The sequence below is a fragment of the Hippopotamus amphibius genome, chromosome 1 (assembly GCF_030028045.1).
Source record: "Hippopotamus amphibius kiboko isolate mHipAmp2 chromosome 1, mHipAmp2.hap2, whole genome shotgun sequence".
In the NCBI taxonomy this organism is placed as follows: domain Eukaryota; kingdom Metazoa; phylum Chordata; class Mammalia; order Artiodactyla; family Hippopotamidae; genus Hippopotamus; species Hippopotamus amphibius.
In genome coordinates this window covers 116,090,288-116,113,904 of record NC_080186.1, presented here as the reverse complement: position 1 = coordinate 116,113,904, position 23,617 = coordinate 116,090,288, and the positions used below count along the sequence as shown (strand labels likewise).

The following is a 23,617-nucleotide window of genomic DNA, read 5'->3' as shown; positions in this document are numbered from 1 at the left end:
AATGCTCCAACCAAAAGACACAGATTGGCTGAATGGATACAAAAACAAGACCCTTCTATATGCTGCCTACAAGAAACCCACTTCAGACTAAGGGATACATATAGACTGGAAGGAAAGGGATGGAAAAAGATATTCCATGCAAATGGAAGTCAAAAGAAAGCTGGAGTAGCAATACTCATATCAGACAAATTAGACTTGAAAGTAAAGACTATTAAAAGAGACAAGGAAGGACACTACATAATAATCAAGGGATCGATTCAAGAAGAACATATCACAATGGTAAATATCTATGCCCCCAATATAAGAGCACCTCAATACATAAGGCAAATGCTCACAGCTATAAAAGGGAACATCAACAGTAACACAATAATAGTGGGAGACTTGAACACCCCGCTTACATCAATGGACAGATCATCCAAACAGAAAATAAATAAACACACACAAGCTTTATATGACACATTAGATAATCTCGACTGAATTGATATTTATAGGACATTCCATCCAAAAACGACAGACTACACTTTCTTCTCAAGTGCACATGGAACATTTTCCAGGATAGATCACATCTTGGGTCACAAATCAAACCTCAGCAAATTCAAGAAAATTGAAATCATATCAAGCATCTTCTCAGACCACAACGCCATGAGACTAGACATCAATTACAGGAAAAAAACTGCAAAAAAGACAAACACATGGAGGCTAAACAATTCACTCTTAAACAACCAAGGAATCACTAAAGAAATCAAAGAGGAAATCAAAAAATATCTAGAAACAAATGACAATGAAAACACAACAACCCAAAACCTATGGGACGCAGCAAAAGCAGTTCTAAGAGGGAAGTTTATAGCAATACAGTCCTACCTACAAGAAAATTATCGAATAAACAACCTAACCTTACACCTAAAACAACTAGAGGAAGAAGAACAGAGAAACCCCAAAGTGAGCAGAAGGAAAGAAATCATAAAGATCAGAGCAGAAATAAATGAAAAAGAAAGGAAGGAAACCATAGCAAAAATAAATAAAACTAAAAGCTGGTTCTTTGAGAAGATTAACAAAATTGATAAACCATTAGCCAGACTCATCAAGAAAAAAAGGGAGAAGATGCAAATCAACAGAATTAGAAATGAAAAAGGAGAAGTAACAACGGACACCTCAGAAATACAAAACATCATGAGAGACTACTACAAGCAACTATATGCCAATCAATTGGATAACCTGGAAGAAATGGATACATTCTTAGAAAAATACAATCTTCCAAGACTGAACCAGGAAGAAATAGAAACCATGAACAGACCAATCACAGGTACGGAAATTGAGGCAGTGATTAAAAATCTCCCAACACACAAAAGCCCACGACCAGATGGGTTCATGGGCGAATTCTATCAAACATTTTGAGAAGAGTTAACACCTATCCTTCTCAAACTCTTCCAAAATATTGCAGAAGGCGGAGCACTCCCAAACTCATTCTACGAGGCTACCATCACCCTGATACCAAAACCAGGCAAAGATGTCACAAAAAAGGAAAACTACAGACCAATATCACTGATGAACATAGATGCAAAAATCCTCAACAAAATACTAGCTAACAGAATCCAACAGCACATTAAAAAAATCATACACCATGATCAAGTGGGGTTTATCCCTGGGATGCAAGGATTCTTCAATATATGCAAATCAATCAACGTGATACATCATATCAACAAATTGAAGGATAAAAACCATATGATCATTTCAATAGATGCAGAAAAAGCTTTTGACAAAGTTCAACATCCATTTATGATAAAAGCTCTCCAGAAAATGGGCATAGAAGGAAATTACCTCAACATAATAAAAGCCATATATGAAAATCCAAAAGCCAACATCATTCTCAATGGGGAAAAACTGGAAGAATTCCCTCTAAGAACAGGAACAAGACAAGGGTGCCACTCTCACCACTATTATTCAACATAGTTTTGGAAGTTTTAGCCACAGCAATCAGAGAAGAAAAAGAAATAAAAGGAATACAAATTTGAAAAGAAGAAGTAAAATTGTCACTCTTTGCAGATGACATGATATTATATATAGAAAACCCTAAAGACTCTACCAGAAAATGGCTAGCACTAATTGATGAGTTTAGTAAAGTAGCAGGATACAAAATTAATGCACAGAAATCTCTTGCATTCCTATACACTAACAACGGAAGAGCAGAAAGAGAAATTAAGGAAACTCTCCCATTCACCATTGCAACAAAAAGATTAAAATACCTAGGAATAAACCTGCCTAAGGAGGCCAAAGATCTGTATGCAGAAAACTTTAAGACACTGATGAAAGAAATCAAAGACGACACAAACAGATGGAGGGGCATACCATGTTCCTGGATTGGAAGAATCAACATCGTGAAAATGTCTGTACTACCCAAAGCAATTTACAGATTCAATGCAATCCCGATCAAATTACCAATGGCATTTTTCACAGAACTAGAGCAAGAAATCTTACAATTTGTATGGAAACGCAAAAGGCCCCGAATAGCCAAAGCAATCTTGAGAAGGAAAAATGGAGTTGGTGGAATCAGGCTTCCTGACTTCAAACTATACTACAAGGCCATAGTGATCAAGACAGTATGGTAGTGGCACAAAAATAGAAAGGAAGATCAATGGAATAGAATAGAGAACTCAGAAGTAAGCCCAAACACATATGGGCACCTTATCTTTGACAAAGGAGGCACGAGTATACAATGGAATAAAGACAGACTCTTCAAAAAGTGGTGCTGGAAAAATTGGACAGCAACATGTAAAAGAATGCAATTAGAACACTTCCTAACACCATACACAAAAATAAACTCCAAATGGATTAAAGACCTACATGTAAGGCCAGACACTATCAAACTCCTAGAGGAAAACATAGGCAGAACACTCTATGACATACATCAAAGCAAGGTTCTTTTTGACCCACCTCCTAGAATCATGGAAATAAAATCAAGAATAAATGAATGGGACCTCTTGAAACTTAAAAGCCTTTGCACAGCAAAGGAAACCATAAACAAGACTAAAAGGCAACCCTCAGAATGGGAAAAAATAATTGCCTATGAAACAACGGACAAAGGATTAACCTCCAAAATATACAAGCAGCTCATGAAGCTTAATACCAAAAAAGCAAATAACCCAAACCACAAATGGGCAGAAGACCTAAATAGACATTTCTCCAAAGAAGACATACAGGTGGCCAACAAACACATGAAAAGATGCTCAACATCACTCATCATCAGACAAATGCAAGTCAAAGCCACAATGAGGTATCACCTCACAGCGATCAGAATGGCCATCATCACAAAATCTGGAAACCACAAATGTTGGAGAGGGTGTGGAGAAAAGGGAACTCTCCTGCACTGTTGGTGGGACTGTAAGTTGGTACAGCCACTATGGAAAACAATTTGGAGGTTCCTTAAAAACTACAAATAGAACTACCATATGATCCAGTAATCCCACTCCTGGGCATATACCCAAAGAAAACCATAATCCCAAAAGAAACTTGTACCATAATGTTTATTGCAGCACTATTTACAATAGCCAGGACATGGAAGCAACCGAAATGCCCATCAACAAATGAATGGATACAGAAGATGTGGCATATATATACAATGGAATATTACTCAGCTATAAAAAGGGATGAGATGGAGCTATATGTAATGAGGTGGATAGAACTACAATCTGTCATACAGAGTGAAGTAAGTCAGAAAGAGAAGGACAAATATTGTATGCTAACTCACATATACGGAATCTAAAAATGGTACTGATGCACTCAGTGACAAGAATAAGGATGCAGATACAGAGAATGGACTGGAGAACTCGAGGTATGGGAGGGAGCGGGGGGTGAAGGGGAAACTGAGACGAAGTGAGAGAGTAGCACAGACATATATATACTACCAACTCTAAAATAGTCAGTGGGAAGTTATTGTATAACAAAGGGAGTCCAACTCGAGGATGGAAGATGCCTTAGAGGACTGGGGCAGGGAGTGTGGGGGGGACTTGGGGGGGGGAGTCAAGGAAGGGAGGGCATACGGGGATATGTGTATAAAAACATATGGTTGAAACTAGTGTACCCCCAAAAAAATTAAAAAAATAAAAAATAATTAAATAATTATATACAATAAAGGGAGTACAATTAATATTAGTCGCAAGTTTTATTAAGAGCCAAGAACCTGGATCCTGAAAGAAGCAGCCTCCTTAAATTAAAAAAAAAAAAAACCTAAAACAGTGAAAGAAAAAAAATTTCACACACAAAATGAGATATTGGGATGAGACAATGTATTTTATATGTAGAGAGTTATGAAAGATCAGAGAAAATATATATCCTCAACAATTATTGAAACAAAGAATTAAAGGATTAGAGGGCTGGAGGCTAAATCAAAGTGTGTGGGTTCGCTCTTATCATTGTAACTCCTTTTGACAATAAAGAAAATGGATAAAATATATCTACATTGCCCTTACCTGGTTTTGAAAGCAGAGTGGTTATGACTTGAAAAGGAATTTATAGACAGTGGGTTTGAAAGCAGGCTGAAGGCCAAGATTTTAGAGAGAAGGGTAGGTTACTTCAATCACTTCCCATAATTGCCAATAGATATTTACAAAGTACATCTAGAAAGATATATTCAAAAACTATGTAAGTGTTGCCTTTGGAGAGAACTGGGGGCATAGAGACAGGAGAGGGTTGTACTTTCACTGTATGCCTTTTGGTGTCATGGAAATTGTGTACCATGTTCATATATTACCTATTGCAAAAGTATTAATAAAAAACCAGGAGATCTGATTCCTAAAAAAAAAAAAAATAAAAAAAATAAAGGCACCAAAGAAATCTTTTCCCAGGCTTGGAGAACCTGCTAGGGCATTGTTTCCTGAACATCAGTTATTCCCCAAGAGCCCCTTATATTTGTCATAAGTACACATCACACGTATCTTGTAATATTAATATTTGTTACATTAACTTCATTTTATAAAAACTGAAAAAATTTTTAATTTCATTGACCATAGGCAATCATGTACATGAAATGTCAGATGAAATATTCAAATTACATATTACAATATACTATACATTACAATATATATGCAAGCATATATATTAGACACAGAGAGAGAGGAGAGAGAGCGAGAGAGAAGAGAGAGAGAACGAATTTTGGCACATTCAAATTGGAAACCCTGAGGAATGCCATCAGACAGGGGAATTACCTTTTACCTGGGGGAGGGTAGACTTTTGTCGTATTGAGGCTTTGGGTGGATTGGATGAGGACTTCCCACTGTACAGAGGGCAATCTCCTTTACTCAGGCCACTGATTTAAATTTTAATCTCATCCGAAGCTATCCTTAGAGAAGCACCCATAATCATGTTTGATGAAATACTGGGACCTGTGCCAGTCAAGTTGACCCTTAAATTAACCATCACACTGAAATTGTATCAAGAATGTAGAGCCGGAAATTGGTTTATTTGACATGTATTCCACAGTGACCGATATGGAAAACCTAAAAAGTAGGTTAAAATTATAATGAAAACATTATTAATGATGAAGTTGTATATGAACAACATTTAATTTCAATGACTAAATTATTAATAAAGTGATTTCACCTTTTTCTTGAATTTACCACTGGATTTGAGGCCAACCAATAGGGGTTTAAATAATTCATAAATAGTAATGGTTTGAATGGTATTGCATAGTAGATTGGGTTTTCAAATAATTTCACAGGGGCAGAAAGCCAGAAAATTTGACCAATCCTCTGAGCTTCCTTGACAAATAGAAGAAATACAAAGAGGTCAGTTGGGAGTAATTATGTGGGAGCAGGTGGTATGTCATGTAGGGGAGATATGAGCGAATTGCTTGCTTTCTTTTTTAGGTCTAGGGTCTGAGCTGCCACATCATCTGAATGGTGGTAGGTGATGCCACACTCCTAGTGAATTCCCTGTGTCCAGATGTGAAACATATTTATAAAGATCACAAGAATCTGCTTGCTAGATGTTCTTTATTTGAAGGAGCGCAGCAGTGAATGGAGGAACCTAGAGGTCGCTACTTTACCAAACGTGTCTGAGTATCATGATGGGAAGGGATCTGAGATGATCTGCAACGTACCCTCAGTCCATTTTAGAGAAGAAAGGAGACTCAGTTTAGCAAGCCATGGGTCAAGAGGAAATGCACTGTAAGAAGGGCTTAAAGTAAAGAGGAAGGTGTCAGCAGGAAGCCAGGCTTTTTTCAACCCAGTATGTACAATAAAATGTCAGCCAGTCCCAGTGGAACACAGCAGGAAGTTTATAAAGAAAGGAAGATGAAAGCTCGAACAGGATCATCTTCCCCAATCAAGAAAGGGTGCCCTTGACTACAACTTAGAGAATCCCCCTTCCCATCCTCCCACTGCCATAAACCCCTGAAACTGAGAGCTAAGGCAGGGATTCTGTGAGTCATGAGAACCCAATCCAGCGGGGAGATTCTGGAGCAGTACATTTCCTGTTTTCAGAGTTCCTGTCAAGCCAATTATGGATAGATTTGCATTTTGGTTGGGAAATGATTGACCAGGCAAGTTTTGACAGTTCCACTTCCCCTTGGGTGGGGCAGCAAGCCCCAATAAAAAGGTCCTCTGCTGCACGACTGCCATCCTCCTGCTGCTCTAGTGCCAGCGACTTTGGAGAATCTGGTGAGTCTGATTCTTCAGTTCAGCTTCGTTCTTGGGCTCCTGAATGTTGCATTTATGCTGGAGACGGCAAATTTGGTGGGCCCAAAGTTATGCTCATGGGTTTAATGCTACTTAGTGGACAGGAACTTGGAATTGGGACACAATGGTGTATTGTAATTTTTAGATTTCTGATAAAGTTTCACTTCTCCTACTGAGAAAGAAATTAATAGGAGACCTATGACATGAAGAAGAGGGAAAGCAGAAAGTAATTTTCCCTTCTCTATATCTTTGCTGTGTCCATCTGCTATGACTTCAGAGGCATTTATCTGAGAAGATGTGAGGATTTCCCCCTTGTGTCCTTTCTGCCTGTCCCTGCTCTGTGCACTAGTCATCCTGCTGGAACTGCATGAGAGAACATGATGATAGGGACTGCTTGTGAGCTTGCCCCCCATTTCAGAAGTAATAATGGCCTTTCTTGAAGATGCTGTTTCCATACAAGAAACAAAGCAAACAAAAGTATTTTTCTTTTGTAAAAGATTGTATGAGAAAAGAGAAGGTTTTTTGTGGGCTCTTGAAGCAATTTCCTAAGGACCAAGAAGCTAGAAATTTGTTAAAAGAAGGTGAAGGGTTAAAGAGCATTCTGAGCCATTGGAGAGATGCTATCTGATGGTATAATAAAATATTTGGCTTTTCTCTTTGTAGGAGTCCCTTTTGTGAATACTGTCATACAATTTCTTTCAGATTCTAAGACTCCAGAAAGATGTCTTATCAACAGCAGCAGTGCAAGCAGCCCTGCCATCCACCTCCAGTGTGCCCACCAAAGTGCCCTGAGCCTTGCCCACCTCCACCATGTCCTGAGCCTTGCCCACCTATAAAGTGTCCAGAGCCTTGCCCACCTATAAAGTGTCCTGATCCATGCCCACCTCAGCAGTGCCAGCAGAAATGCCCTCCTGTTCCACCTCCCCAACCATGCAATCCGAAGTGCCCACCCAAGTGCAAGTAATTGTTGCAGGTTCCATGTGGATCAGGAAAGGATAAGGACAATTGGCTCACCTAGTTCCCCAGCTCCACCTTCATCTTCTCTTCAAAGCACATCATGGATACAGAAGAAGCTTCTCCACCCTTCAGCCTGCCATATGCCTGTGGTGATGCTGACAGCCCAAGGTTTCCTTCCTGAGGTGGCTGTACTGCTTCCCCCAGGAGGTAGCTGAGAGAGCATGACAGAGCTTCAGAAGGAAGAGCAGCAGCTCTCCTCCTGGGTGCCATCAGAGGACTCTCTCACTGTCTTCTGTATGTGTTTGTCAGCTGGGCAGGGGTTTCTACCAACTGAGCCATTGTTACTTATCTTCCATTTTGTGAATAAACTACAATCCCTTTGTGTGATGGTCAAATGTTTTCTTTCTTGTAAAAGTGCTTTTAGCAGTATCATATCATATCATCATCTGGGTTGATTTCTCTCCTTTGATGCCAAAGTTCAGGCTCTCACAATCAGTGTGGTCTGAATTTTGTCATATCAAAGAGTATCTCTATAGAATTACAGATCCATGTTATTTTGTTAATTATTGCTTGATTGAAATGAGGAAGAAATTATTCAACTCCTTGGGTTTTCGGCCCCTTTACTAAAATGTGGGACTATCATATTTACATTGCAAAGTTGTTTGAGGCATGAAAATTACCTGAATGTGTGTAATTTAGTTGCCACTATGCCAGATACCTAGTTGGCACTTGGGGAGGCACTAGATCATCATTGTCTCTGTCGTCATCAGTGTCACCACCGTCATCACCATACCCCTCAGGTTTGCTCCAGCAGGAAGTTGGCTCAGACATAACTAATATAGCAAAAAGAAGGTTCTTAAGCTTTATTACCATCTCAGATTGTGCTGTTCTTTTTCTTTTTTAATTAAACTTATTTGTAATATGATATTACCGATAAAAATTTTGGAAATTAGTGGAATATTCTGCAAAAAATCATAGTAGTTCTGAAAACTTGGGTAGTAGAGAAGAAAGGGAAATGAAAGGATCCTGTCTGGCAAAGTACTGCCTCCGCTCCATGTGTACAACCTGCTCTTCTTACACCAACAACACCTCAACCTCAGGGTGTTCTTATATTTTTTTCACCTTTGCAATTACTTTCCTGATTGGTTTGACCCCACCTTTGAAGAACATTGAAGTTTACAATGTTTATTTAGATTTACAGAACCACGTTTGCCATGCAGCTTGTTTTCTCAGTGCTTAGTTTACTAGTCAATCTGTGAAAAGAGATATGTTCTCTCAGCATATCTCTTCTTCTGGTCCTAGAAGTGAAGGACTCAAAGATGATAGGACTGCAGATGGAAAAACTTTCCCATTTTACTGCTCAACTCTCATCAGACTATGACATGAGTGAAAAATCAACACTGATGTTTGGGAGCTGTCTCTCCTGTAGCTAGTGTTATCTGAGCTGACAGAGCAAGTAGTTCTTGAGGTGGGATGCTACTGTAACAAAGTTTAAATTGTGGCCTTGGTTTAGAAGTCTGGATGTGTTTGGCAAGATACTGATATTGGAAAGTATAAATGTGATGATACATGTTATTCATGGCAACACATTGGCAATAATGGTTGTTCAGATTAATTTGGGAGGCAGACCAAATGTTGGTTAAATGTTGTATTTTTCAGGGTATTTCAATAGACATAGTTTTTTTTTTTTTTTTTTCATTTTGAAGTTCAATTTATTCATTTGTTTCTGTCACAGTTTGTTTTGTGTGCTGTAATCAAGGGATTATGAAATCAAAGCTCACTATGGGTTTCTTCTATGTTTTCTTTTTTTTTCTTTAAGAAGTTTTACTGACATACAATACACTGCACATATCCAAAGTGTAAAATTTGATATTTTTCTTATTAGTAATGTATATATGGTAATCCCAATCTCCCAATTCTTCCCTCCAAATCCCCCCTGATTTCCCCACTTGGCATCTATATGTTTGTTCTCCACATCTGTCTCTTTTTTTGCCTTGCACACTGGTCGATTTTTCTATATTCCACATATATGTGTTAGTATATGATATTTGTTTTTCTCTTTGTGACTCACTTCACTCTATTTGACAGTGTTTCTCTCTAGGTCCATCCACGTCTCTACAAATGTCCCAGTTTCATTCCTTTTTACAGCTGAGTAATATTCTATTGTGTACATGTACCACATCTTATTTATCCATTCCTCTGTTGATGGACATTTTGGTTGCTTCCATGTCTTGGATATTGTAAATCGTGTTGCAGTGAACATTGAAGTGCATGTGTTTTTTTGAATTACGGTGTCCTGTGGGTGTACACTCAGTGGTAGGATTGCTGGGTTATATGGGAACTGTACTTTTAGTTTTTCAAGGAACCCTCATATGTTCTCCATAGTGGCTGTTTCAATTTACACTCCCACCAACAGTGCAAGAGAGTTCCCTTTTCTCCACACCCTCTCCAGCATTTACTGTTGTACATTTTCTGATGATGGCCTTTTGTACCTGTGTGAGTTAATACCTCATTGTAGTTTTGATTTGTATTTCTCTAATAATGAGTGATGTTGACCAGCTTTTACATGCCTCTTGGCCATCCATATGCCTTCTTTGGAAAAATACCTATTTAGGTCTTCTGCCCATTTTCTGATTAGGTTTTTTTTTTTTTTGATATTGAGCTGCATGAACTGTTTATATATTTTGGAGATTAATCCTTTGTCTGTTGATTCATTTGCAAATATTTCCTCCCATTCATAAGGTTGTCTTTTCACCTTGCTTATAGTTTCCTTTGCTGTGCAGAAGCTTTGAAGTTTCATTAGGTCCCACTTGTTTATTTTTGTTTTTATTTTGTTTACTATAGGAGGTGGGTCAAAAAAGGTCTTGCTGTGATTTATGTCAGAAGTGTCCTTCCTGTGTTTTTCTTTAGGAGTGTTATACTGTCTGGCCTTCCATGTAGGTCTTTAATCCATTTTGAGTTTATTTTTGTGTATGGTGTTAGGGAGTGTTCTAATTTCATTCTTTTACATGTAGCTATCCAGTTTTCCCAGCACCACTTATCAAAGAGGCTATCTTTCCTCCACTGTATATCCTTGCCTCCTTTGTCATAGATTAGTTGACCATAGTTTATCTCTGGGCTTTCTATCCTGTTCCATTGACCTATATTTCTGTTTTTGTGCCAGTACAATATTGTCTTGATTACTGTAGCTTTGTAGTGTAGTCTGAAGTCATGGAATCTGATTCCTCCAGCTCCAGCTTTTTCCCTCAAGATTGCTTTGGCTATTCGGGGTCTATTGTGTCTCCATACCAACTTTTAGGATTTTTTGTTCTAGTTCTGTAAAAAATGCCATTGGTAATTGGCGAGGGATTGCATTGAATCTGTAGATTGCTTTGGGTAGTATAGTCATGTTCACAGTTTTGATTCTTCCAATCCAAGAACATGGTATATCTCTCCATCTGTTTGTGTCATCTTTGATTTCTTTCATTAACATCTTATAGTTTTCTGAGTACAGGTCTTAGTTAGGTTTATTCCCAGGTATTTTATTCTCTTTGTTGCAATGGTGAATGGGATTGTTTCCTTAATTTCTCTTTCTGATCTTTCATTGTTAGTGTATAGAAGTGCAGGACATTTCTGTGTGTTAATTTTGTATCCTGCAATTTTACCAAATACATTGATTAGCTCAAGTTATTTTCTGGTGGGATCTTTAGGATTTTCGATGTATAGTGTCATGTCATCTGCGAACAGTGACAGTTTTGCTTCTTTTCCAATTTAGATTGCCTTTATTTCTATTTCTTCTCTGATTGCTGTGGCATGGACTTCCAAATCTATGTGGAATCATAGTGGCGAGGGTGGACATCCTTGTCTTGTTCCTGATCTTAGAGGGAATGCTTTCAGTTTTTCACCATTGAGAGTGTTGTTTGCTGTGGATTTGGCATACATGGCCTTTATTAGGTGAGGTATGTTCCCTGTATGCCCACCTTCTGGAAAGATTTTATCATAAATGGGTGTTGATTTTTGTCAAACCTTTTTCTGCATCTATTGAGATGATCATGTGCTTTTTATCGTTCAGTTTTTAAAAATGGCGTATCACATTGATTGATTTGCCTATATTGAAGAATGCTTGCATTCCAGGGATAAACCCCTCTTGACCATGGTGTATGATCCTTTCAGTGTGTTGTTGGATTCTGTTTGCTTGTATTTTTTTTAGAATTTTGCATCTAAATTCAATAGTGATATTGGTGCGTACTTTTCTTGTCTGGTTTTGGTATCAGGGTGATGGTGGCTTGAAAGAATGAGTGTTGGTGTGTTACTTATTCTGAAAATTTTTAGAAGAGTTTGAGAAGGATGGGTGTTAGCTCTTTTCTAAATGTTTGGTAAAATTCACCCGTGAAGCCATCAGGTCCCAGAGTTTTGTTTTTTGGAAGATTTTTAATCACAATTTCAATTTCATTACTTGTGTTTGGTCTGTTAATATTTTCTATTTCTTCTTGATTCAGTTTTGGAAGGTTTTATCTTTCTAAGGATCTGTCCATTTCATCCAGGTTGTCCATTTTATAGGCATAGGGGTGCTTGTAGTAGTGTCTTATGATGTTTTTTTATTTCTGCAGTGTCCATTGTAACTTCTCCTGTTTCATTTCTAATTTTATTGATTTGAGTTCTCTCCCTCTTTTTCTTGATGAGTCTTTCTAGAGGTTTATCAATTTTATTTATTTTCTCAAAGAATCAGCTTTAAGTTGTGTTGATTTTTGCTATCGTTTTCTTTGTTTCTATTCACCTATTTCTGCTCTGATCTTTATAATTTCTCTCCTTCTACAAATTTTGGGGTTTGTTTGCTGTTCTTTCTCTAGTTTCTTTAGGTAGGTTAGATTATTTGTGATTTGTCTTGTTTTGTGAGGTAGGATTGTATTGCTATAAAGTTCTCTCTTAGAACTGCTTTTGCTTCATCCCATAGGTTTTGGATAATTGTGTTTTCATTGCCATTTGTCTCTAGGTATTTTTTGATTTCCTCTTTGATTTCTTCAGTGATCTCTTGGTTATTTAGTAGTGTATAGTTTAGTCTTGATGTGTTTTTTTTTTTTTTTTTTTTTACAGTTATCCCCCCTGTAATAGATTTCTCATCTCATAGCATTGTGGTGGGAAAGGATGCTTGATACTATTTCAACTTTCTTAAATTTACCAAGGTTTGACTTGTGATCTAAATGTGATCTATCCTGGAGAATGTTCCATGTGCACTTGAGAAGAAAGTGTAATCTGCTGTTTTTGGATGTAATGTCCTATAGATACCTATTAAATCTAGCTGTTTTGTTATGTTATTTAAAGCTCATGCTTCAATATTAATTTTCTGTCTGGATGATCTGTCCATTGGTGTAAGTGGGGTGTTAAAGTCCCCCACTCTTATTGTGTTACTGTCAATTTCCTCTTTTATAGTTGTTAGTATTTGCCTTATGTATGGATGTGCTCCTCCATTAGGTGCATGTATATTTATAATTCTTATCTCCTCTTCTTGGATTGATCCCTTGATCTTTATGTAGTGTCCTTTCTTGTCTTTTGTAACATTTTTTAATGTCTATTTTATGTGATATGGGTATCACTACTCCAGCTTTCTTTTGATTTCCATCTGCATGGAATATCTTTTCCCATCCCCTCACTTTCAGCCTATATGTGTCCCTAGGTCTGAAGTGTGTCTCTTGTAGGCAGCATATATATGTGTCTTGTTTTTGCAACCATTCAGACAGTCTGTGTCTTTGGGTTGGAGCATTTAGTGCATTTACATTCAAAATGATTATCAATATATATATTCCTATTACCATTTTCTTAATTGTTTTGCTTTTGTTTATGTAGGTCCTTTTCTTCTCTTTTGTTTCCCACTTAGAGATGTTCCTTTAGCATTTGTTGTCGGGCTGGTTTGGTGGTGCTGAATTCTCTTAGCTGTTGCTTGTCTGTAGAGCTTTTCATTTCTCTATCAAATCTGAATGAGATCCTTGCTGGGTAAAGTATTCTTGGTTGTAGGTTCTTCCCTTTCATGACTTTAAATATATTGTGCCACTCCCTGCTGGCATGCAGAGTTTCTGCTGAGAAATCAGCTGTTAACCTTATGGGAGTTATCTTGTATGTTATTTGTCATTTTTCCCTTGTTGCTTCTAATAACTTTTCTCTATCTTTAGTTTTTGTCAGTTTGACTACTATGTGTCTTGGGCTGTTTCTCCTTGGGTTTATGCTGCCTGAAGCTGTTTGTGCTTCCTGGACTTGGGTGGCTATTTCCTTTCCCGTGTTGGGGACTTTTGCCATTATAATCTCTTCCAACATTTTCTTGGTTTCTTTCTCTCTCTCTTCTCCTTCTGGGACCCCTATGATGAGAGTGTTGGTGCATTGAACATTGTCCCAGTGGTCTCTCTGGCTGTGTAAATTTGTTTTCATTCTTTTTTTTTTATTCTTTTCTGCATCAGTGATTTTCACCATTTTGTATTCTGGGTAACTTATTCAGCCTTCTGCCTCAGTTAATCTGCTATTGGTTCCTTCTAGTGTATTTTTCATTTCAGTTATTGTGTTGTTTATATCTGTTTTCTTGCTCTTTAATTCTTCTAGGTCTTTGGTAAAGTTTCTTTCATCTTTTTGATCTTTACATCCAGTCTTTTTTCAAAGTCCTGGATCATCTTCACCATCATTATTCTGAATTCTTTTTCTGGAAGGGTGCCTAGCTCCTCTTCACTTAGTTGTTTTTCTTGGTTTTACCTTGTCCCTTCATCTGATACAACGTCCTCTGCCTTTTCATTTTCTCTATCTTTCTTTGGCTGTGGTTTTCATTTCCACAGAACAAAATACTTCTGGTACTGCTTGATACTGCTGTCTTCCCTCTTGTGGAGGAAACTATCTAAGAGGCTCCTGCTGCTGTCTGATGGGAGGGACTGATGATGGGTAGAGATTGGTGGGCAGCGCTCAGGAAATCTTTAATCCAATTTGGTGGGTGGAGCTCAGTAAAACTAATCTGCTTGTCTGCCAATGGGTGCGGCTGTGTTCCCTTGCTTTAGGTTGTTTGTGCCAAGGCTACCCAGCACTGGAGCTTACAGGCTTTTTGGTGGGGCTAATGGTGGAGGGACTGTGGGAGGGCTCACAATAATGAGCACTTCCAGAACCCCTGCTGCCAGTGTCCCTCTTCCTGTGGTAAGCCACAGCTGCCCCCCAGCTCTTCAGCAACCCTCCAAGAGCAGCAATTAGGTCTGGTTCAGTCTCCTATGGGGTCACTGCTCCTTCCCCCTGGGTCCTGGTGTGTGCTCTCTTTTTTGTGTGCCCTCCAAGAGTGGTGTCTCTGTTTCCCCCAGTCCTGTGGAGGTCCTGCAATCAAATCCTGCTGGCTTTCACAGACTGGTTCTCTGGGGATTCCTCATCCCATTGCTGGACCCCCAGGATGGGAAGCCTGATGTGGGGCTCAGAACCCTCACTTGAGTGGGTGGACTTCTGTGGTATAACTGTTCTCCACTTTGTGAGTCACCCACCTAGAGTATATGGGATTTGATTTTAATGGATTGCGCCCCTCCTACTGTCTCATTACAGCTTCTCCTTTGTCTCTGGATGCATGGTTTCTTTTTTGGTTAGTTCCAGTGTGTTTCCGTCAGTGATTGTTCAGCAGTTAGTTGTAATTCTGGTGCTCTTGCAAGAGGGAGAGAGTGCAAGTCCTCCCACTCTGGCATCTTCCACCATCTGGCTCAATAGACATATATTTAAGAAGTAACTTTCTGGTTTGCAGGCCAGAAATGAAAAAAATGAAAAGTAAAACTGAAGCACAGAAATTCAAAACCTTTTCAAATTAGAAAGCTCACCCTTGTAAGCCCCAAAGAGGAAGAGATGAGATTAGAAGTGGTTTTGCACTCCTGGTCCCCTTTCAGTTGAGTATAACAACAAAGAAAAGAGAGTGCAGTTGTAGTCTTTCCCCCTGGGTGCCAAGGATCTTATGGTAGCTCTATTATGATCAGGGGGAAAGACAGCAATGAAAATCAGGCAATAAAATTACTTCTAGGAAAGGACCTGAGTGTGGTCTCTAGAATATAGAAATGATTGGAGGACTGATTTATATCAGATGCCTGATACCTCTGTGAGGGATTTGAACACTAAATAAGCAATGTGCCAAACCAAAAAAGAATTTCATTGTTCAAGAATAAACATAGGGGGGCAAGAGTCAAGATGGCTGTGTGGAACAACGTGGAGATCACATCTCCCCACAGGTAGATCAGTTGCCAGAGGCCAGCAGGGGACTTGAGGCCCAAGTAGACCCCAGGAACCCTGGAACAACCGGGTGGGATATGGGTGAAGACAGGGGGCAGGGAAGGGAAAGCTGGAAGGGACCAGTGCCCCTGGGGGGTGGCTGGGTGAGGGTGTAGGTTCCCACCTGGAGGGACCATTGGGGGTTGGGGATATTGCGAAACTGCAACTGGGTTTCTCCCACTCAGCAGGCCATGAGGCCTCCTCAGTTCCCCAGCTTAGGGGCCTGCTGGGCTCCCCAGCAGGGTCCTCCACCCTCCAAGACCCTCTCTGGGCTGCCTGCTACTTGGGGGTGTGGGAAGGAGGGAGGAGGGGCAAGGAGGTGGGCAGGTGGGGGTGGGGGCTTTGAAATTGGGGAATGGGGAGGCGAGAGGTCATTTCGCCTCCCTGTTGGCCAGGAAGGCTGACTGGGCTCCCGGGCCTGGTCCTTCACTCTCCCAGCCCCCCTAGAGCATGAGGGTCCTGGGGGCATGGTGTGGGGGCGGGAGAGAGGCAGACAGTGGTTGTGGGAAGGGATCTCCCCAGGTCAGAAGAATAGGGGAGGCACTACCAGGTATTTCTTCTGGGTGGGTCCTCCACCTTCCAAGGCACCTCCAGGGTGTTGGTCCTAGAAGTACAAGGGGGAAGTGGAGATGGGAAAAGAGGAGAGGTGGAAGTGGGGGAGGGATCATAGCATCAGGGGAAGAGCAGAAGGCATTTCCACTGCCCACTGGCCTGGGAAGCCTGCTGGGTTCCTGGGCCTGCTCTCCAACTCTACAGGGTCCCCTCCCTGATGCTTTGGTCCTGGGGACAGTGGAGTGTGGCAGGGGAAGAGGAAGAGAGGCAGACTAGTGGTGGGACGTTCCAGGTGCAGAGGACCAAGGGAGTTGCGGAGGACCTTTCCCCTGCCCACTTGGACCTGGTGGGCCTGCTGGGCTCCCCAGTCTGGTCCCTCAGTGTCTCTGACTAAGTGGGTCATACACGTGTGGGAGGGAGAGAGGAGAGGAGAAGAGACAGAGAGCCTGAGACAGCAGTGGATGAGATCTTGCAGGACTGGAGGATCAGGGGAGACCCTGTGGAAAATCTCCCTACTCACTTCTCACTGGGAGGCCTGTTGTGCCCCCAGGTCTGGTCTTCAGTCCTCCTGTGGCCCCTCTAGGTCTCACTGGTCCTAGGGGTGTAGAAGGAAAGCTGGGGAGAAGAGGAGAGGAGGGCAGGGGAGGGGGCCTTCTGGGATTGGCGGATCAAGGGAGGTGGAGAAGGTATTTCCTCCACCCACTAGCTCTGGGAAGCCTGCTAGGCTCATGGACCTGGTCTTTCACACTCCAGGGCCCCCTGCAACTTCTTGGGACCTAGGAGAGTGGGGGGTGGGGGAGGGGAAGAGAGGCAGACTGGGACCCTATGAGACTGTGAGGTCTGGGGAAGTGTGCAGGCATTACCCTAGCTCAGTTGGCCGTGGGAATCCTGTTGGTCATCAGAGTCTGGTCTTCGGCCTTCCAGTGCCCCCTGCAGCTGTGAGGGTCCTAGGGGAATAAGAGAGAGGGGGTGAGGAAGAAGAGAAGCCAAGGGGGAGGGAACCCCTGAGATTGGAGGAGTAGGGGAGGTGCCTAGCATTTCTTCCACTAACTTGGGCCCAGGGAGCCCACTGGGTATCTTGACCTGGTCCTTTGCATCAAGGACCAGAGGCATTCCGGGGCTCATCTGCCTCACTGGGCCTAAGCCCCAATCCCCACCACCCCCAGGGCCTTTTCTAAGCATAGGCCCTGCCCATTGCATAACCTCCCCCTCACCCCCACCCCCAGCCTTGTCTAAGCCCCGCCCCCACAACGAAGACCTTCTGGCCTTTGTTTTCTCTTCTTGTTTTTTTTTCCTTTTCTTCGCACCTCCTCACTTAGGCGTTTGCAGTTGTTTTACCTTCCAGTTGTTGCTCATCTTTTTTTTTTAATTTTTTTCTAACACATCTGTTAGTTTCCTGTTTTTGTATTTTTATCTTGCTATTGTTCTGCTGTTCTCCTAATTTTTAAAACAATTTTTTTCATTTCGCTGCTCCACATGGCTTGTGGGATTTTGATTCACAAGCCCAGGGTCAGGCCTGAGCTCTGGAGGTGGGAGCTCTGAGTCCAAAACATTGGAATAACAGGGAAACCCAGTTCCCAGAGAATATTCTTTAGAGTGAGGTCCCCCAGAGGTTGTCATCTCAACACAAAGACCAAGCTATACTCAACAGCCTACAAACTCCAGTGCTTGAAACCTCAGGCCAAACACCCAGTGGGACAGGAACACGATCCCACGCATCCAAATTCGTGGGAAAATGAGAAGACAAAAAAATATGTCACAGATGAAGGAAGAAGGTAAAAATACACAAGATCAAAAAAATGAAGAGGAAATAGGAAAATTGTCTGAAAAAGAATTCAGAGTAATGATAGTAAAGATAGTCCAAAATCTCTATAACAAAATAGAGAAAATACAAGAAACAGTTAATAAGGACTCAGAAGCACTAAAGAGCAAACAAACAGTAATAGATAACAAAATAACTGAAATTAAAAATACTCTAGATACTATAAACAGCAGAATAACTGAGGCAGAAGAATGAATATGTGAGTTGGAAGACAGAATGGGGGAAATAACTGCCGCAGAGCAGGAAACAGAAAAAAGAATAAAAAGAATGGAATACAGTCTCAGAGACCTTGGTGACAACATTAAGCGCACTAGTATTTGAATCATAGGCATCCCAGAAGAAGAAAGAAAAAAGAAAGGGTCTGAGAAAGTATTTGAAGAGGTTATAGTGGAAAACTTCCCCAACTTGGTAAAGGAAATAATTAATCAAGTCCAAGAAGCTCAAAGAGTCCTATACAGATTAAACCCAAGAAGAAAAACACCAAGCCACATATTAATCAAACTAATGACAATTAAACACAAAGAAAAAATATTAAAATCAGCAAGAGAAAAGCAACAAATAACAAATAAGGGAAAACCCATAAGGATAACAGCTGACCTTTCTGTAGAAACTCTGCAGGCCAGAAGGAAGTGGCAGGATATACTGAAAATCCTGAGAGAGAAAAATGTAGAGCCAAGAATACTCTACCCAGCAAGAATCTCATTCAGATTCGATGGAGAAATCAAAAGCTTTACAGACAAGCTAAAATTAAGAGAATTCAGCACCACCAAACCAGCCTTACAATTGCTAAAGGAACTTCTCTAAGCAGGAAATGCAAGAGAAGGAAAAGAGCTACAAAAAGAAACCCAAAATAATTAACAAAGTGGTAATAGGAACATACATGTCAATAATCACCTTAAATGCAAATGGATTAAATGCTCCAATGAAAAGACACAGACTGGTTGAATGGATACAAAAACAAGACCCTTCTATATGCTGTCTACAAGAACCCCACTTCAGACCAAGGGACACATATAGACTGAAAGGAAGGGGGTGGAAAAAGATATTCCATGCAAATGGAAGTCAAAAGAAAGCTGGAGTAGCAATACTCATATCAGACACATTAGACTTTAAAGTAAAGACTATTACAAGAGACAAGGAAGGACACTAAATAATAATCAGGGATCCATCCAAGAAGAACATCTCGCAATGGTAAATATCTATGCTCCCAACATAGGAGCACCTCAATACATAAGGCAAATGCTAACAGCCATAAAAGGGGACATCAACAGTAACACAATAATAGTAGGCGACTTTAACACCCAAATACATCAATGGACAGATCATTCAAACAGAAAATAAATAAGGACACACAATCTTTGACTGACACATTAGACCATCTCGACTTAATTGATATTTATAGGCCACTCCACCCAAAAACTGCAGAGTACATTTTCTTCTCAAGTGCACATGGAACATTCTCCAGAATAGATCACATCTTGGGTCACAAATCAAGCCTCGGTAAATTCAAAAAAATTAAAATTGTATCAAGCATCTTCTCTGACCACAATGCCATGAGACTAGATATCAATTACCTGAAAAAAATTGTAAAAAATAGAAACACATGGAGACTAAACAATACACTATTAAACAACCAAGAAATCACTAAGGAAATCAAACAGGAAATCAAAAAATACCTAGAAACAAACAACAATGAAAACACAACAACCCGAAACTTATGGGATGAGCAAAAGCAGTTCTAAGAGGGAAGTTTATATCAATACAGTCCTGCTTCAAGAAACAAGAAAAATATTGAAAAAACAACCTAAACTTACATCTAAAACAATTAGAGAAAGAACAAAAAAACCCCAAAGTGAGCAGAAGGAAAGAAATCATAAAGATCAGATCAGAAATAAATGACAAAGAAATGAAGGAAAGAATAGCAAAGATTAATAAAACTAAAAGCTGCTTCTTTGAGAAGATAAACAAAATTTATAAACCATTAGCCAAACTCATCGGGAAGAAAAGGGGAGAAGATGCAAATCAACAGAATTAGAAATGAAAAAGGAGAAGTAACAATGGACACTGCAGAAATACAAAAGATCATGAGAGACTACTACAAGAAACTATATGCCAATACATTGGATAACCTTGAAGAAATGGATAAATTCTTAGAAAAATACAATCTTCCAAGGTTGAACCAGGAAGAAATAGAACATATGAACAGACCACTCACAAGTACGGAAACTGATCAAGTGATTAAAAATCTCCCAACAAACAAAAGCCCAGGGCCAGATGGATTACCAGGGGAATTCTATCAAACATTTAGAGAAGAGCTAACACCTATCCTTCTCAAACTCTTCCAAAATATTGCATAAGGAGGAACACTCCCAAACTCATTCTATGAGGCCACCATCACCCTGATACCAAAACCAGGCAAAGATGTCACAAGAAAAGAAAATTACAGAGCAATATCACTGATGAATATAGATGCAAAAATCCTAAACAAAATACTAGCTAACAGAATCCAACAGCACATTAAAAAGATCTTACACCATGATCAAGTGGGGTTTATCCCTGTAATTCAAGGATTCTTCAATATGTGCAAATCAATCAATGTGATACACCATATTAACAAATTGAATGATAAAACCATATGATAATCTCAATAGATGCAGAAAAACCTTTTGACAAAATTCAACATCCATTTAAAATAAAAGCTCTCCAGAAAATGATCATAGAATGAAATTACCTCAACATAATAAAAGCCATATATGACAAGCCAACAGCCAACATCATTCTTAATGGTGAAAAACTGAAAGCATTCCCTGTCAGAACAGGAGCAAGACAAGGGTGTCCACTCTCACCATTAATATTCAACATAGTTTTGGAAGTTTTAGCCACAGCAATCAGAGAAGAAAAAGAAATAAAAGGAATCCAAATTGGAAAAGAACAATTAAAATTGTCACTCTTTGCAGATGACATGATATTATATATAGAAATCCCTAAAGACTCTACCAGAAAACTGCTATCACTAATCGATGAGTTTAGTAAAGTAGCAGGTACAAAATTAACACACAGAAATCTCTTGCAGTCCTATACACTAACAACGGAAGAGCAGAAAGAGAAATTAAGGAAACTCTCCCATTTACCATTGCAACAAAAAGAATAAAATACCTGGGAATAAACCTGCCTAAGGAGGCAAAACATCTGTATGCAGAATATTAGAAGACACTGATGAAAGAAATCAAAGTGACACAAACAGATGGAGGGACACACCATGTTCTTGGATTGGAAGAATCAATATTGTGAAAATGACTATCATACCCAAAGCAATTTACAGATTCAGCACAATCCCTGTCAAATTACCAATGGCATTTTTCACAGAACCAAAACAAGAAATCTTATGATTTGTATGGAAACGCAAAAGACCCCAAATAGCCAAAGCAATCTTGAGAAGGAAAAATGGAGTTGGTGGAATCAGGCTTCCTGAATTCAAACTATACTATAAGGCCACAGTGATCAAGACAGTATGGGTACTGGCACAAAAATAGAAAAGTAGATCAATGGAACAGAATAGAGAACTCAGAGGTAAACCCAAGCACATATGGGCACCTTCTCTTTGACAGAGGAGGCAAGAATATACAATGGAAAAAAGACAGCCTCTTCAATAAGTGGTGCTGGGAAAATTGGACAGCTACATGTAAAAGAATGAAATTAGAACACTTCCTAACACCATACACAAAAATAAACTCCAAATGGATTAAAGACCTACATGTAAGGCCAGACACTATCAAACTCCTAGAGGAAAACATAGGCAGAACACTCTATGACATCCATCAAAGCAAGATCCTTTTGGACCCACCTCCTAGAATAATGGAAATAAAATCAAGAATAAACAAATGGGACCCAATGAAACTTAAAAGCTTTTGCACAGCAAAAAAAAAAAAAAAAAAAAAAAAACCATAAAGAAGGCAAGAAGACAACCCTCAGAATGGGAGAAAATACTTGCCAGCGAAGCAATGGACAAAGGATAAAGCTCCAAAATATACAAGCTGCTTATGCAGCTTAATACCAAAAAAGCAAATAACCCAATCCACCAATGGGCAGAAGACCTAAATAGACATTTCTCCAAAGAGGACATACAACTGGCCAACAAACACATGAAAAGATGCTCAACATCACTAATTATCAGAGAAATGCAAGTCAAAGGCACAGTGAGGTATCACCTCACACTGGTCAGAGTGGCCATCATCAAAACATCTAGAAACAACAGATGTTGGAGAGGGTGTGGAGAAAAGAGAACTCTCCTGCACTGTTGGTGGGAATGTAAGTTGGTACAACCACTATGGAGAACAGTTTGGAGGTTCCTTAAAAAACTAAAAATAGAACTCTCATATTATCCAGTAATCCCATTCCTGGGCATATACCCAGAGAAAACCATAATCCAAAAAGAAACATGTACCGTAATGTTTATTGCGACAATAAATTTAAAGAATGCAAGCAGGTAAAATTTTTATGATCAAAAGAATCGCAATATCTTGAGTTATATCAAATGCACCTTTTTATATTATTTCATTTCACAAATGAAAATATGTCTTCTTATACCGCTGAAGGAGTATTTGCTTTGTCTCTCGGTAACATAAAGAAACATATTTTTACATAAATATAAATATAAATATAAACATATATACATATATATGAATGCGTGGTTGGTAATTCTGTGTTTCATTTCATTGTAAACATTTTTCCACTCTAGGAAGATGAGATGGTGTGCTTTCCAGTCCTCACTTTCTGTGGTCCCTGCCATATATGTGTGAAGTAAACAGTCTCCAACCTGGAGATGCAGCAGATGAAATTTTGTGTATCACTCCGGGAGATTCCAAGATTCCAGATCTAGTGTGCATGGGTGTGTACATGTGTTTGCGTGAGAGGTGGGGTAGGGAGTGAAATGCATCCTTTTCAAAGAGTGTAAATGCCGAAGGCAAGTATTTGCATACTTCTCATCCCCCTTCTGGCACAGATTGGGCACTTGGTGAATGGAAGAGGATGGATTGAGGCAACAAAAGTAGAGACATCTTTGGGTATCAGAAGGAAATGAGTGAGGAGGAGCAGGTTCACAGGCTTGGAACAGCATCCCTTGAAATGAACAAGAAATGGCTAGTTAGGTCAGCAATCTGGAAGATTTGGGGACAGGGGTAGAGAGTAGGAATCAGAATTAGTTCAGACAGGCACTAATTAGACTCTAGCATGACTCACTGAGTTGCAAGAGGAGAGCCCTTCTCAGCCCTGGATGCCCAAAGCAACAGCCTCTGGCTGGCATTGTACAAACGCCCATTTCCAGCCTAGAAATGCTCAGCAAGGGCAATTCCCCACCCACATACTACCAGGACTA

General features: G+C 39.8%; 2 long non-coding RNA genes across 4 annotated transcripts in view; one reads left to right on the top strand and one right to left on the bottom strand.

The window, feature by feature from the left end:
• LOC130846237 (uncharacterized) overlaps positions 1-23,617 on the bottom strand; it is a 51,164-nt gene that overhangs the window by 13,584 nt on the left and 13,963 nt on the right. Inside the window, exons 2-4 of one of the 3 annotated variants that reach the window (XR_009051535.1) lie at positions 17,285-17,368; positions 16,942-17,016; positions 15,744-16,473 (exon numbers count right to left, since the gene is read on the bottom strand). This is a non-coding gene — a long non-coding RNA (uncharacterized LOC130846237). Of the gene's footprint in view, positions 1-15,743; positions 16,474-16,941; positions 17,017-17,284; positions 17,369-23,617 lie in introns of those variants that run through there. The other 2 variants (XR_009051536.1, XR_009051537.1) reach the window with 2 other exon arrangements.
• LOC130846232 (uncharacterized) lies at positions 6,576-8,010 on the top strand. The gene is made up of 2 exons (XR_009051534.1): positions 6,576-6,653; positions 7,374-8,010. It is a non-coding gene; the product is annotated as an uncharacterized LOC130846232 (long non-coding RNA).